Raw genomic sequence first — 12,430 nt, forward strand, 5'->3', positions numbered from 1 at the left:
CTGTCACTCTGGGACTTTCTTGTCTCTCTCTATTATTAAGGAAATATATCTTCAAAGTTGAGAAAATTCTTTTCCCTGCATGTTTCTTCTAAGATTTTCTTTTTTTATGTGCCAACTTTACTTTCATCCCTGTGGGGCTCAAGAGGGCTATTAGTAAAACTCAGTAAGTGTTGTTGGAAATGTCAGCTCTCAGATGTGTTAGAAATTCTGTGGGAGTCAAGAGGGCCAGAAATACTACCTGCTTAACAGATGGGAAATAAAGGAGAAATACACAAACAGAAAAGGGACATGAATACATCACCACTATTACTGGCACAAATGTGTACGTTAGAAAAAGTTCAGATACACATTCAGTATAAAAGAGCTCTAAAAGACAAGAATAGGGTTAGAAACAACTCAAATGTCCAAAATGATATGAAAAGACATTGTATGTTCTATAGCATTGAGAATAAAACAATATGCAGCAGCATGATTGATTTTCACAAACTTAATGTTAGCTAAGGAAAGTAGACACTCAAATCAGATAATATAGTTCTCTCTATGTATGTTTTTTTTTCATGGTATAGTCCAGCTGTGATGTCAAGAGTCAGTGCTGTGGTCACCTATAAGGAAAATGAAAGAGGTAGTGTCTGAGAGGAAGGACAAAGGGATCCTTGGAGGCTGGGGATGCTCTGTTTCTTGGCAATGGGCGGGTTCAGTTTTTGAGAAGAAAATCTGTAACTTTTCTCCTTTCTGAAAACAGCCAACCAAAAGCAAAAGAAAGAAAACAGAGCACCAGTCACCACACATCTTACTTTAGCACTAATACAAGTGGGCAAGACTAAAGACTGAGTAGTTTTAGTTGGTAGAAGGAAGGACGAGAACCCACACACTAAGGTGTGGATATTAGAAAGAGTAAGTTCATACCCTGAGTCCAAACTGGACAGCAGGGTGAGTGATAGGAACTGACTGGGAGATGGGACATCGGAAGAGGTGAGACTGTAAGACTGGATGAAGCACACATGATGGATAATTTAGACTGCTAACTTGACTTGATTGAGATCCTTAGGAAAACGTACCTCCAGTGTGTCCTTGAGAAGGATTCCAGAGAGGAATGGTTTATGCCAGAGGAACTGAGGGAGAAAGAACCACTTTGAATGTAGGTGCTGTTATTTCAGGTCTAGGGACCTGAAAAATAAGAAAAAGAAGCTCATGTAAGTGCCTTTCCCCTGAATGTTCATATCCTTCTATTGTCATTGCCTTTCAATGAAAACTCATACTGCCAGCTCTCTAGGCCATCAGACTGACCCTGCATTATTGCTTCTTCGTATTCTGAGGTTGCCAGTTTCTTGGACTGAGCAACTCCTGGTTTTCATCAATCTCCAGCAGTTGTTGAACTACCCAGCCTCCCATCATGCAAGATGATTCAATAAACCGATTCTTTCTCCTAGAGAACCCTGGCTTATATAATGCATAGTGTCTAAAGGACATTTCTTTGGAGAGGCGCAATGATTTAGGTTTTAAAGGTGACTTGAGGGCTTTAGTGGTTGAGAGTGCCTGCTGATCTTGGAGAGAACCAGAGTTTGGGTCCCAACACACCTGGATCCCGGCCCCCAGTAACTCCAGCCCTGAAGGAGGGATCCAAATCTTTCCTCTGACCTCAACCAGGACCCATACGCATGTGTGGATACACACACAGACACATAAAAAATGAATAGAAAGACCTTAATATAAATTTTTCTTTATAGAAGTGACATGAGCTTTATGTCTGAATAGACTAGAACTTAACTCTAAAACTTGTAAGGACTACAACTGTACCTTCCTCTCCTCAGTTTCCTCAGAGAACCAAAGATGGGAGGCCAGTGAAATGTATGAGGGAATATAAAGTGGAACTCTTGAAAAAAAAAATAAAAGGGGGGAGGGAAGGCTGGGAATTGAACCTAGGCCCTTATTTGTGATAGTCAAATACTCTACCTTAACACCACACCCTCAGCCTGAATGTAATCTGTCTAAAATGGCATGATGAAGATGCTATGCCTTTTGCTAACTAGTCCTCGTGGAGTCAGGACTTAGAACACAGTTAGATCCACTTCCACGAACCCAATACTCAGAAATATTTTAAATGACCCTTCTTGCGTGAACCTACGGTTCTCAGTTCTCAAAACCACACACAGTAAACTGTTCTTTTAACGTACTTAGCTAAACAATCCTCCCTGTGACTCAACTGACTGATCATGGTTGTGTGGATCATGCGAGTAAAGTGAATTATCTCTGCAATTTCATGGCACATGCTTAGGCCCAGTACCTGACACATATTACACTCTCAATAAATGTCTGTATGCTGTAGATATTCTATGTAAGGCCCCAATTACTGCTGGATATTTGCATATTTATAGCCAAAGGAACAATAGCTGCTGTAATCTTACATATTAATTAATTTGATTTTTGGTTGACAATTGTATATATCTGGGATGAAGAACATGTTGGCTCATTGGCTAATGATACATAAAATCCATTGAGTATTGGGAACAGAAAAGCTCCAAAACAATATTTGAAAACCAGGTGAATGGGACCATGAAAAGAAGTGACTGGGAATTGAACTAAAGGGCCTACTAATTGGAAGTTGAGAGTTCTTCCCTTAAGTCAGATTCCCAGCCAGGGAAGACGTTCCCAAATAGCATAAAAAGACTCTATGGCCCAAGCTAAAGCATACTAATGAAATGAAGACTGATAATTTAGCTAAACCCATTTCTACAGACCCAAGACTCACAACAATCTACATCTACCTAAAGGATAGTAGGGTGAAAATCGTTAACAATGGACTGTTTATTTAAAAATAAAAGAGGTTTGAAAGTACTAATCTTACAGGTTTAAGACATACAATATATCTAGCCATCCATTCTTCCTTAGCTCACGCCTGACCTTCACAGTTCCTAGATCTCCACTCTGATTTCCAGTTAATTCATTGGCTATTCATGACCTCTCCAAATCAAGTTGTTTTTTTTTTAAATCAATCTTGCCTGCAGATCATAATCTCTCCGTCTACAAAACTCTTTTTAAAAGTTCCAGTTTCATAAAAGAGCATGAAATAAAAAAAAAAAGAAGTCAGTGAATATTGTAGATGAAAGGACACCAAAAGGACATGATAAATGCAATAAATGGATTTTGGATAGCATAGAGGGTAACAGCTATGAAAGCTCTTACTGAGATATTTAAGAGGATTGCATATAAATTTTATGTCTCTTTCCCTAGAAAATACACATCCCATTGGTGATCATCATGATGCCTGCTCAAATCTTAAACAAGGTTCAGCAAAATTATTTTTCTCTGTAATACTTTTTATTGATACATGGCATGTTATTTGTGGGCTAGATTAAGCAAGATGCAAAATATTAGCAGTTGAAGCTGGATAAAGGGTACTCATTGTACTCATCTTAAACTTTCTGTAGGGTTTAATTTCTGCAAAATAAAAAAGGGGCAATGAAATATTATTTGCAAAAGAGTTTTCAAGAGAAACACAGCCATGTTGCAGCCTGAATAGAGAATTTTCTGGGAGTGGGGCAAGTTGAGAGGGTGCATTGAATTGTCTCAGGATCACAGGGAAGAAGCCCACCTGGGAGAAGTTTGTCTTATGCCTCCTCCGTCTCTGATTCTTGCTCTCCTTTAGAACCCAAACATTGTCACTGGTTCTATTTGGCAATTTTCTAGTTGGGTCTGCTCAGCTAGGCAGTAGGAGCATCAAGAAGAATATTGATGAGACCGGATCATTGGGGTAGTTCAGAGGGACAGAGAAACATAATTGTGCACAAGAGAATGAGAAGAAAGGAAAAGCCAGAGGAGTATGAATGACTCCTTAAGAGCACACTTAGAAAAAGATGGAGAGAGATGAGTCACTAAATCTCTACAGGGCTGCCTGATTGAGGGATGCTAAAGGAGGACTAGAACCAAGTTGCTAGCATTGTTCAGACACTGTAGACCATGTATCCCTAGAGCAGTGGTTCTCAACCTTTCTAATGCTGTGACCCTTTAATACAATTCCTCATGCTGTGGTGACCACCAACCATAACATTATTTTCATTGCTGCTACATAGCTGTAATTTTGCTGCTGTAACGAATTGTAATGTAAATGGCTGATATGAGACTCCCAGTGGGGTCATGACCCATTGCTTGAGAACTGCTGCTCTAGACATTTTTCTGGACATCTTCCCTCTGCCAGATGGTCGAAGCCACAGGGCTGAATGACAAAGACACCTGCTGTCTCTGGCAGGAGAATTTCTTTTTCCAAAAGCAAAGTTTCTGAGAGCAAGTTTGGTAAAAGTCCAGGTATTTGCTTTTGTTTTCCTCTTGCTGAATTCAGGGGCAGGATTTATATTTTCAAGGAAGTGCTGTATGAAACCGTCCTAGGGTCAGAGAAAATACAACCAGTTGTCACCTGGAGTTGGGGAGAGCATGGAATCTGGAGACTACTGTTCTTAGCATCTAGTGGGAGTGAGACTAGCAAATATGGTCTGGGAGGCAAACTGCAGCATCAGAGAAGAAAAGAAAACCCATAACATCCTCTCAACAATGTGTCTATCACATCTGGAAGTTTCTAGGAAGACATGAGGGGCACATTTCCTTTCCCTTCTCTACCTGCCTCATAAGCAATATTGCCCCAGATGCTGAGAAAACCTTTCTACCCTCAGTAAAGTTCATCAAGATTGGCATTAATTTTTAAGAAACAAAAATAAGGGGTGGAGAGATGGCTCAGTGGTTAAGACTGTGTGTAACTCTTGTAGAGGATCTGAGTTCAGTACCTAACACCCATACTGGCTGGTTCACAACCATCTGTAACTGCAGTTCTGGGTAGGTCTCATGCCTCTGGCTTCCTTTGGCACCTGCACACACACACTTTTTAAAAATGATACAAAGAAGAAAAAAATAAACAAGTTTTTTTTTTTTTTTTTTTTTTTTTTTTAAGTTAAGAAGGTTGCCATTGCCACCAATGCACCCATTTCATGCAGCAAAAGCAAATCAGCATACCACAATGCAAACTTTACCTGAAACGTCAGGGCTCAAATCCTTCAAGAGCCTTCTTGATCTTAGGAGTCAGACCATTTTAGAAGATGATATGCAATCTGCTACCACCTGACCTAGCTGTCACTTTCCTTTAACCAATATTCCAGCAAACCCTACATCTGTGTTCACAAACAAGCCATACTTGATTCACCTCTGACTTTTTGCACATATACATCCTCCACCAACTACCTAAATCTAGGGAGTTAAAGGTACATACTTCAGAGTCATTTTGCTTGAGTATAATTCTAGATAAAAGTAAGCTTCTTATCTCCAAGCTGCCCCATCCGTTAGGCTCCAACAAGGCTGGCGTGAAGAGATGAGAGAATTTGTGAAAAGAGCCTAACAGGGGATTATACCCCAAATCAGCATGCAGGTCATGCTTGGCTCAACAAACATTCATTATATGGCTGCCCAATAGGTAGGAAGCCTTTGATGTCCATCTAGTTATAGTCTAGTTGGAAGGCAGGCACAAAACCAGGACTTTAATAAGAGCAAAACTACTCAGGGATAGAAGGCAACTTGTGGGTTCTCTGCCTTCTACCTGGTCCTTAGTCAGACCCAGTTCAGGTGCAATCCTGAATTTCTAAGGCCTGAGGAGGAAAGGAGGCAGTAAAGAATTTCCAACCTAAGGCTGCTACTCATGCTTATATATACTCCTAAGAGCCATTAAAATGGTAGACTACCTGTGTACCAACCATGAATTCCCCACAACTTTTCCTCTACCTCTACCTTCACCTCTGGCTCCACATTGTCCTTGTCTATCATCGATGTGTTCATGTGTTAACCTATTTCTAGTTGCTCTTTCACACACAATAAGCAGTTAAAAACTTTGTGAGCAAATCTTTTTCTGGGATTCATTTTTGGCATAACCTCCACTTGTGCTTGTGCCCCACTACCTTGCAGTAGCATTCTTATGAGCCAAGCCAAATGCCTGCAAGTCTTTTGAAAACTCATACCTATCCATTAGGCTGGATTCCTTCAGCCAACCTACTCATCTTGTTCTGGTTATTTAGCCTGTCTGGAACTCAATCACTCCATTTCTAAGACGAGATGATGATAGTACTTTTTACATAGGGTTGCTGGAAAGATTAAATGCTATAATACTAGAAAAGACTTAGAAGGATGTCTGGCCAACAGTAAATAATAATAATAATAATAATAATAATAATAAATTAATAACATAATTAGAATTATTATCTAGTATATAATATTAACATATTAAAGTTACTTAATATCAATATTAATTAATAAATTAATATTAATATTAATATTAACATTAACATTTCAACATCAATTAAAAAATTTTTTTTTGTGGAACAGATTTTATCAGTCACTTTTTACTTATATTTACATTTGTGCTTATAAACATATATTACATATTTATATAAATACATACATACTTGCATCATAGTTGGCATTCAACTTTTATTTTCTTTTTCTTTCTAAAATATGATATCCTGTGTATTTATTTTAACAGTCAGACTGTTAGTCTCTTCTATCTCTTTAGCCTCTGTGAGCCTTTCCGCTCAGAATTCATCCATGTCAAATAATGAACCTATAGGATGCTTTCCTGTTTTAATTACGGTGCTCTTAAGAACTGCCTCCTTCTCAACAGCAGCAAGCGATGTCCCTTCTCACCCCACCTCAGTTTGCTGGCACTGGAGATTACCTGTCTTTAAAAGGTTTGGCAATCTTACCTATAAAACCCCAGTCTCGCTGTTGACTGAATTTGCGTCTCCCTGATTGCTAGTAAGGTTCTTCACACTTTCGTGTGTATCTACCTATTCGTATTCCTTGCCTTGTTTTCCTATGAGGATAGGCTGTCTCTTCATTCTTAAGAGTGTGTTATACATTATGAATACTAATCATCTGGGGATGTTATGTTTTTATTTTTATTTTTATTTTTTTTTATCAGTTACATTTTATTAACTCTGTATCCCAGCCGTGTCCCGATCCCTCATTCCCTCCCAGTCCCTCCCTCCCTCCCTCATCTCCACCGTGCCCCTTTCCAAGTCCACTGATGGGGGGACCTCCTCCCCATTCATCTGATCCTGTTTTATCAGGTATCTTCAGGACTGGCAGCAAAGTCCTCCTCTGTGGCCTAACAGGACTGCTCCTCCCTTCGGGGGTGGGGAGACCAAAGAGCCAGTCATTGAGTTCCTGTCAGAAACAGTCCCTGTTCCCCTCACTTTGGGAAACCAATTGGTTACTGAGTTACCACAGGCTACATCTGAGTGGAGGTTCTAGGTTATATCCATACATGGTCCTTGGTTGAATGTCAGTCTCAGAAAAGACCCTGTGCCCAGATATATTTGGTCCTTGTGGAGCTCCTATCCTTTCCCCATCAGACTAACTCCCCTTCTTTCTTGTGATTGCCTGTACTCTGCCAAAGGTTTGGTCATGAGTCTTTGCTTTGAAAACACTGCTAGTTAGAGTCTTTCAGATGCGCTCAGTAGACTCCTGTCATATGTTCAATGCACATCCCATCTGTCTTTCTAAACGAGGATTGATCATCTTACCCCATGTCCGCTCAATTGATTATCTTTTTTAGGTGTATAGATTTCATTATGTTTATCATATCTTATAGGTCTATATAAGTGAGTATATCCCATGTTTGTTTTTCTCCTTCTGGGATATTTCACTCAGAATGATCTTTTCTAGCTCCCACCATTTGCCTGCAAATTTCATGATTTCCTCCTTTTTGATTGCTGAGTAGTATTCCATTGTATAAAAATACCACAATTTCTGTACCCATTCCTCCGTTGATGGACATCTGGGTTGATTCCAGGTTCTCGCTATTATAAATAAAGCTGCTATAAACATGGTTGAGCAATTTAACATATCAATTTAACATATAAATATAAATTAATAAATTAATATCGACTTAACACATTAATATCAATTAATAAATTAATATCAATTTTAACACATCAATATCAACAAATAAATTAATATCAATATTAACATATCAATATTAATAAATAAATTAATATAAATATAAATAAATTAACATCAATATCAACACATCAATATTAATAAATAAATTAATATCAATTTTGACATATCAATATTAATTACTAAATTAATATTAATTTTAACACATCAATATAATTACTAAATTAATATTAATTTCAGCACATCAATATCAATTAATAAATTAATATCAATTTATCAATATTGATTAATAAATTAATATAATTCATCAATGTTAATTAATAAATTAATATTTATATTAAAATATTGGTACAAAAAACAAATTGATATTGATTGCATTAATGTAACAGTAATCAATTGGTATAATTAATTAATGTAATTAAATAATCTATTATTAATAATGTTTTAATAATATGATAATAATATAATAATAGTTATTATTTCTTACTACCATTTTGTATTGAAGCTCAATAATCAACTAATTAATGGTAGAATATATCATTTTGTGAGATTAAAAGTAAAGCAGTGTTGTAAGCAAGATGACATGGTAGGAAAGGAAGACTTCCCTGAGGTGACAACTTTTATGACAAGAAGGAGTTGACCTGGAGACTACTCACTGTAGGGATATAGCTAGAAAATTTATTTTGAAATTTAGAGATTATAGCTAAGATATGGGAGGGAAGTTTCCATAAAGAGGAGGATTCAAGATTCTATTATGGTCCACTACAGACAAAAAGAAAGAACATGACAGATGTCTACACATTAAAGGTGGCTCAGACCCTTGATCAGAGAGATGTGAAAGTGAGGACTTTCTGAAAAAAGTTTCTCTTTCTGGTAGAAAAAAATGGCTGGGAACTGGGAAAGCCATAGTTTCCCCTATAGATGTTAATTAAGTTTAAATATGTTTGTGTATGTGCTGGGATTGAATCTAAACTTAGGCATCCTCTGAATTACACTCCTAGCCCTAAACACACTTTAAACCAACATTTTTGAGACTAAAATTCAGTAAATTTAAGGGTACAGGTTTGTTGAGTCCTGAGGAATGTGTTTATGTCTATTGTCTGCCTATCTATTTATCCATCCATCCATCCATCTATCTATCTATAGCTTTGTTGGGCATTTCCTCTATAAAGGTAAGTAGAATATTTTTATCACCCTAAAATTTCTCATTGTGTTTTTGAAGTCAGTTCTGGTCAAAGGTGACACAGAATATAACTCAATTTGTGTCTGTCTAATGGCATTTCATACTTAGACTGGGTGTTTGGTGTTTAGGCCAGAAGGAAATACAAGTGATCTACCCACCTCACTATATCATAGCAGGAGATATGGGTGATAGTAACTTGCCTTCACTGAAGCCTGGAGTGGTGGCTCATACCTATAATTTTATCACCTAGAATCTGGAACCAGGAGGGTTCCTGTTCAAGACCATTATGGACTACATAGAGACACCCTATCTCAACAAACAAACAAGGGACTAAAGAGTTTACCCACTATCCAGTTACTATTAATAAATACTTTGGATATATGAGATTACTCTATAAATTTAAATGAACATCACAAAAAGTCTATGTTCGAATTAGAGAGTGTTAAGTTTGTACTATGTAAAGTCTACGTGCTGAATTAGAGTGTGCTAAACTGACAATATATAAGGTCTACTTTGTTAAATTAGAGAGTGCCTTTAAACCAGTCAGGAGCGTAGTTTAATTTGACTCATTAGTTTTTACTTTACTTTTGATTTTCCTTACTCATGTTTTATAGCAGTGGTTCTCAAACTGTGAGTCTCACCCCCCCCCCCCCTTTACAAACCTTTATCTCCAAAATCATTTACATTACAATTCATAAGAGTAGCACATTTACAGTTAGGAAGTAGCAACAAAATTAATTTTATGGTTGGCAGTGACCACAACATGAGGAACTGTATTAGGGGGCCACAGAATTAGAAAGATTGAGGACCATTGTTTTACAGGTTTTGCTCTTTAATAAGCATAGATCTAACTAAAAGGAAGTCAGTATATTTTAAGGACATAGAATTTGGCCTGAGGTAAATCTGGATCTCTCAACTCCCACTTACTGGCAGACCTTGAGAAAGGAAATTGAATCCATCCCTTTGACTTCTCATACATAAAAATGCAGTTAATATGAAACATCTCACAAGGTTTTCTGAATGAATTAAAGCACCCAGTGCCTGGAACACCTCTTAAAACAAACAAACAAACAAACAAACAAAAACCCAAGAGTCTATTTTTACTATTGTAAATAGACTTTGATGTTTTCTATAACAGGATGACTAAATTATTTTAGATTTATTTGGTTCTGTGACATCTCAGTGTACTGTGGGGGGACTGCTAGGCATCTTTACATGTTTAAATAACTGTGGAGAAAGTGGCTGGGACTGTTTCAGTTGATGATAAATTCTTACAGTTTGCCAATGTCTTCTATCATACCCATTTGCAAATCTCTTTGGGGTTTTGATTTCATGGATATACCAAAATATCAGTGGCAGTTTAACTCAACATTTTTCTTGTACTGTCCCAGATTCTGATGTTAGCAAGAAAGTATCTAAGAGCTTTTTTTTTTTTTTTTTTTTTTTTTGGAAAGATGGACTCCTATCAAGTTAAAAAGCTACTTGGTTTTTTAAGGCTTAAGTGAAATGTTTTACTTTTTTTTTTTAAGTTTCACAGTTTTCTGCCTTGCTTCAAATTTCATTTTCCCTTATTAAACTTGTTTGATTTGGATTTTGTTTCCTTCCTAAGTTCGTTAGATGGGTGTTTTGTTGTCTCTCTTTTTGTATCTTTTAGGGCAACATATTGTCTAAATACTGTCTCAGTCAACTGCAGTAAAGTATTATTCTCACAAATAAATTTTTACCAGTGTTTCCTCTTAATTGTGGTGTGGCTGATCTTTTGTATTACAACTTTTTGGTATTTTATTCACTGTGTGGGTTATGGCATTATTTTAAAATGTCATTAAAATTTGTTTATCTTAGTCCTGCAACTGAAGAATCAGGAAGCGCTCTCCCTGCTGACTAACTGTCTTGGTACTGATAGGTGCTATGCCAGGCTGCTGGGGCAGAAAGACAGCAATGGTCTTACTCAGTGCTGGCTTTTGCATACTACAATACTGACCTGCAGGGCAAGATCTGTCCATTGATGCAAAGTGGCACAATTGTTTATGGACATATCAACCATTATCCTGGTTGGATTTCAGGCCTGTTCCTATAAATATGGTCAAAAACCATGGCTAAGGAAGGCACAGACCCTAGATAAGAAGCTATTGGCTTCTTTTATGTATGCCCACATTGTCAAACTGCTTTCTAAATATTAATGTTTATTATTTGTAGATTTGTACGGTTGCCAACCATGGTCAGAGAAACTTAATGCAGAGGGTAGTGGTTAATATACTCATAAGAGTTCAAAGTACTGAGGATGTTCTACTACTATGAGTGCTCAGCTATAGTGGAATGTCAGCCCTTCCACTTAAGACTCAAGGAATAGCATGGGAGAAGGGAAGAGGTAGTAGAAAGAATATGAGAGCTGGAGGATGGAGAGGAGTGCTGTGAGATACTGTTCTTGGGGTGTGACATGGCTGTTGCACACATGAACTCATAGGAGCCATAAGTCTTTTCTACATAGGTCCTACTCTCCAAGAGCTGTTGGCAGTTAACAGCCACTGAGGAAGGCAGTGTCACTTTTTTTTGGTTGCTTATGCCCCATTGGATGACCTCACATGTATGTGTGGACAGTACAAACTGAACTTAGTGGGTTATAAAAAAAAAAAAAAAACTGAACTCAGTGGGTTATAAAAAAGACACATTGTATACTTGCATGGGATGAATCTTGCTAGCTCAATTTTTGACCCAGACAAGCACCTCTTTTGCCACAGCACAGTGCGGCTATAGTCTTGTGATAACCTACACAACTTCCACTCAGGACTCTTTTGAAATGGAGGCCTCATTTTAGAGAGGCTGAAATGTTCTATCAAGAAGATTGTACTTGCCAGGAGAGGATCATGTTTCCCTGCCTTGCTTCCTTTCCCAACTAACACAGGGCTCCCAGTTTAGCATAAGCCCTGAGCTTTTCCAGCTGCTGTCATTGAGCATGGCCACATTGCTATTGGAATGCCTAGGATCACCGCTCATTTAGAGGTCAAAGGTCAGGGCCTCAGTCTCTAGGAATAAACCCTGAGGACTATTGAGATCCTCCATACCCCTGTCAGGGTTCTTGTATCCCAAAGCATTCCTCTCTCTGCTGAGATCTGTCAGCTAGTTCTGGAAAAGATCAAATTTCCTCACTCCAAATTTACCTATTATGCACACACAGTTCCTGGAGAAAGCCTGGAGAAAAGACATGTTCTCATAATCCTCAAATGTCCGAACTGAAGGTCCCTTAGAGAGCATCATGCCTCAAGCTGCCTTGTTTAACAAAACATGTAACTTCCTTTGCTCTATTTCCACATTTCA

The sequence above is a fragment of the Meriones unguiculatus genome, chromosome X (genome assembly GCF_030254825.1).
Source record: "Meriones unguiculatus strain TT.TT164.6M chromosome X, Bangor_MerUng_6.1, whole genome shotgun sequence".
Classification (NCBI taxonomy): domain Eukaryota; kingdom Metazoa; phylum Chordata; class Mammalia; order Rodentia; family Muridae; genus Meriones; species Meriones unguiculatus.